General features: G+C 34.1%; 1 non-coding gene across 1 annotated transcript; it reads right to left on the reverse strand.

Annotated features, from left to right (window-relative positions):
• Nucleotides 1–2,024: 2,024 nt before the first annotated feature.
• LOC127743290 (small nucleolar RNA R71) lies at nt 2,025–2,130 on the reverse strand. The gene has a single exon (XR_008004684.1). It is a non-coding gene; the product is annotated as a small nucleolar RNA R71 (small nucleolar RNA).
• Nucleotides 2,131–5,017: the final 2,887 nt, after the last annotated feature.

Genomic DNA, 5,017 nt, shown 5'->3' on the forward strand with positions numbered 1-5,017 from the left:
GAGTGGTTAAAGTCGTGATCCAAAGCAAAAAGAGTGTGCTTAAGAGCTCTGGACACCTCTAACTGGGGACTTTAGCAAAGCTGAGCCACAATCTGAAAAGGTTCACCCAATCATGTGTTTGTGGCATTTATGTATGTGGTGGTAATACTAGAAAACAAAGTGCTTAGGGCCACAGCCAAGACTCATAAAAGTAGTTGTGTTCAAGAATCAACAAAATTAACTAGGAGAATCAATAACACTGTCTGAAATTCTAAGTTCCTATAGATGCCAATCATTCTAAACTTCAAAGGATAAAGTGAGATGCCAAAACTATTCAGAAGCAAAAAGCTACAAGTCCCGCTCATCTAATTAAAACTAATATTCATTGATATTTTGGGATTTATAGTATATTCTCTTCTTTTTATCCTATTTGATTTTCAGTTGCTTGGGGACAAGCAACAATTTAAGTTTGGTGTTGTGATGAGCGGATAATTTATACGCTTTTTGGCATTATTTTTTAGGTAGTTTTTAGTATAATCTAGCTATTTTTAGGGATGTCTTCTTTAGTTTTTATGATAAATTCACATTTTTGGACTTTACTATGATTTTGTGTGTTTTTCTGTGATTTCAGGTAATTTCTAGCTGAAATTGAGGGACCTGAGCAAAACCCTGATAAAAGGCTGACAAAGGACTGCTGATGCTGTTGGATTCTGACCTTTCTGCACTCGAAATGGATTTTCTGGAGCTACAAAACTCCAAATGGCGCGCTCTCAACGGCGTTAGAAAGTAGACATCCAGAGCTTTTCAGCAATGCATAATAGTCTATACTTTATTCGAGATTAGACGACGCAAACTGGCGCTCAACGCCAGTTCTACGCTGCATTCTGGAGTCAAACGCCAGAAACACGTCACGAACCAGAGTTAAACGCCAAAAACACGTTACAACTTGGTGTTCAACTCCAATAGAAGCCTTAGCTCATGTAAAGTTCAAGCTCAGCCCAAGCACACACCAAGTGGGCCCTGGAAGTGGATTTCTGCATCAATTACTTACTTCTGTAAACCCTAGTAGCTAGTCTAGTATAAATAGGACTTTTCACTATTATATTTTCATCCTGGATCCGGGGATTGTATTTTTGATCCTGTGATCACGTTTTGCAGGGCTGGCCTCTCGGCCATGCCTGGACCTTCATCACTTATGTATTTTCAACAGTGGAGTTTCTACACACCATAGATTAAGGGTGTGGAGCTCTGCTGTACCTCAAGTTTTAATGCAAGTACTTCTATTTATTTTATTCAATTTGACTTATTCTTGTTCTAAGATATTTGTTGCACTTCAACTTGATGAATGTGATGATCCGTGACACTCATCATCATTCTCACCTATGAACGCGCGTGACTGACAACCACTTCCGTTCTACGTTAGACCGGGCGCATACCAACAATCTCCGTGGGATCGACTCTTACTCACGTAAGGTATTACTTGGACGACCCAGTGCACTTGCTGGTTAGTTGTGCAGAGTTGTGACTAAGTGTGATTCACGTTTGAGAGCGCTACCAAGTTTTTGGCGCCATTGCTGATGATCACAATTTCGTGCACCAATAATTTTTCTCTCGAAATTCGAGACCGACTCGTCACATAGAGACTAACCACGGGAATCATAATTTTGAAATTCGGACTCAAAGTGGCTCAAAAGTGCAACTTTTTACGACGTGCTTACTTAGATTAGGAGAGGTGTCTGGTGCAGTCAAGCTGTTGACTTAGCAGCTTGATGACACAGCACCTGTGCAGCAGAGGTGCTTATATGCACTAAAATTCCTAAAAATTCCATAAAAATTCCGTTTGATCCCGAAAAATCATTGTTTCTTCGAGGCTAAAAGCTAGGCCATTACATACACCTTGATACCTACAAACTACTTTTATTCTCCTTCTCTCTTAGAGACAAAGCAGTAAAGTTGTTGGAAGCATTTTCCAAGGAGAGCTTGACCTCTTGGGATGATGATGTGAACAAGTTTTTAGCAAGATTCTACCCCCACAGAGAGTTAATAGATTGAGAGCTAAGGTGTAAATCTTCAGACAGAAAGATGGTGAAACCCTTTATGAGGTCTGGGAAAGGTTTAAGGACTTGACAAGGAAATACCCCCCGGATATGTTCAACGAGTGGGTGCAATTGCACATCTTTTATAAGGGGTTAACATATGAGTCAAAGCAAGCTGTGGATCATTCTTCAGAAGGATCGCTCAACAAGAAGAAGACCATTGAAAAAGCCATTGAAGTAATAGAAACTGTAGCTGAGAATGAGTACTTCTATGCCTCAGAAAGAACTCCAGGGAGAGGTGTGATGGAACTCAATTCTATGGATTCTTTGTCAGCTCAAAATAAAGTGATTACGACACAATTGGAATCTCTCGCCAAGAAGATGGAGAAGAACAAAGTCTCAGCTATCCAAGCCCAAGCCCCTCTACAAGAAGGAGATACACCAGAAGTTGAATGTGAATGGGAGCAATCTAACTGTGTGAACAATTCTTTCAGACAACCATATAATCCCAATGCCAAAACATACAACCAAGGTTGGAAGAACCACCCAAATTTTGGGTGGAGAAACTAACAGAACCACAACCAAGATCACAAATCTTACCACTCCAACCAATACAACAACCATAACCCAAACCATCAATCAAGCAACAATAGTCCATACCACAACTCACAAAATGCACCCTACCATTCCACAAAACAACCATACAACAATCACCCTCAAGATACACCACCCTCAACCATGCAATCATGTGACATCAATAGCAATTTCGGAAGAATTAAGGCAGCTATAGCCCAACTTACAAGGACTGTTGCCACTATTTCAGAGAGGCAGGTGCAAGCTGAGAAGAAGCGGCATCATTTTCATCAATAGTTTTTCTTCACATAACCACCATTGGTAAAGGAATTTTTCAAAAATAAACTTATTAATAGTTTGTGGAGGTTTAAAACCTCCACAAAATACAAATAAAATCCCATAAAACTAATTTTTGTTATTATTTAATGAATTTTTTAATAGAGGGATCGTATTGTTCCAAAATAAAAAGGTTGAGAGTCGAAGTGTCCCTTTTTTTTACAGGGATCGTTTTGTCTTTCGTGAAAATGGACAAGGACCGGATTGGGTGTTTATTCTATAAATAATGACTTTTATAATACAATAACCTCTTAGATTTAATTGTTATTGTTATAGTTTCTACATCACATCTATGTCATAGGTTAATTATTAAATAATATTATTTTGTTATTTTTTATATTTTTTATTTATTATATATTTTTAGTAATATTTTAGTATTCTTATTAGTAAAAATATTATAAGACGTTGACTTTTGAAAAAGATAAAAAAAACATTCAAAGAGACTATTTTAAAATTTTTTAAATTTTTCAAGGGTTGTTTTGATATTTTTAAATTTTTCGAAAACTATTTTATACTTTATTTTAGGAATTGATTTGTCCAGTTCACACACGTAGACACTTAACAGTTATATGTACAAGATAACGTTCCACTCAGCAGCTACCGTTAGTAATTAATAAAAAAAAAGATTATATTATCTAACAGAAATAAATATAGGAGACTATTTAATGTATTTTAAAACTTGAAAGTCTAAAATGTTTAATTTTAAAATTTTAAGAACTAATTTAATTAGTTACTCTAAAATAATTTATATTATTAACATATCAAAATTGAGTTTATCATTTATTTATGTAAATTATTTTATATTTTTAACGTATTAAATACATCATAACCTAAAAAATTTATTATTATATTTTTAAAACATGTTTTTAGGACATATTAAATTAAATGTGTTTATACCAAAAATAAATTATTCATTGTGTTAGAAAAACTCATTAGGTAATAATAACATATAATATAATATAATATAATATATAGCTAAAAAGATTATAATAATATTAAATTTTAAAATGATTACTTTTTATTCCATTTAGTGGATGATCGGTTACATTCTATTTAAAAAAAATGTACTATATTAAATATAACCATAAAATAACATTTGTTTCTTTTTTTTGGTATTTAATAACATTTGTTTTTGACGGGTCATGTACAAACATTTGTTTCTGTTAGACTTAGATAAGAAGCCCATCTTAGTCTGGGTCTTAAATGTGCTTGCAGCCCAAAAGGAAAAGTGCTTGGTGATAAAAAAAATCGATATAAAATAAATAGTGGTGGCAAATGGGCTTAAACCTATCGAGTTGGCCCATGTAATTCGCTAAAAAAGATGAGTTGCACTGAAAATTTGAGACCGTCATACATAAAAGTCTGCCTAATCTGCACCGCTTAAACCGTGAACTTTAGTGGAATAAGGTAAATTTTTCCAGTAAGGCTAGTACTTTTTTTGGTTAAGTGCGTTTGTGCAAAAAACTTAGTTTATGATTATATTTATTACATATTTATAATTATAAAGATTTTACTGTTTGTGAATTTAGATCTTATAATTTTTTTATATCTTTAGAAATTATAAATTTATCAAAATAGTTGTGAAATTATATACATTATTTAACATTTAATGATAAAAAAGCGAAATTTGGCGGGTCAAACCCGCTAGCCCACAAGCCCATCATTAGACGGGGATGGAAAAAGATTTTAAGGCCGCCTCCTTAGGTGGAGTAGGGCGAAGCGGGCCAATCGATCAGAGGACGGATTTTTGACGGGTGGGACGAGACGGAGTGGATTTTCCCATTTGCCATTCTTAAAAACAAAAGAGCACACCACAAGATTTGTACTAATGACATACATGTATGTCTTGTTAGAAGGTGCAATCTAAGTTCAAATAATCAAAATTAAATGGGCTTTTACATTTAACAAACATGTTAGGTATACACACAAATGTCATTTTTATGCATCTAATTATTTTAAGGAAGATTTACCAAATTTTTTGGTTTAGAAAATTTAAATTCTATATATAAATATAGATAGATAAAAATCAACAATAAAGACAGCAATTCTAACAAGATAAAAATACTATAATCAGGTCGGACAATGGACATAAT

Source organism: Arachis duranensis, chromosome 10, assembly GCF_000817695.3.
Source record: "Arachis duranensis cultivar V14167 chromosome 10, aradu.V14167.gnm2.J7QH, whole genome shotgun sequence".
Lineage (NCBI taxonomy): Eukaryota > Viridiplantae > Streptophyta > Magnoliopsida > Fabales > Fabaceae > Arachis > Arachis duranensis.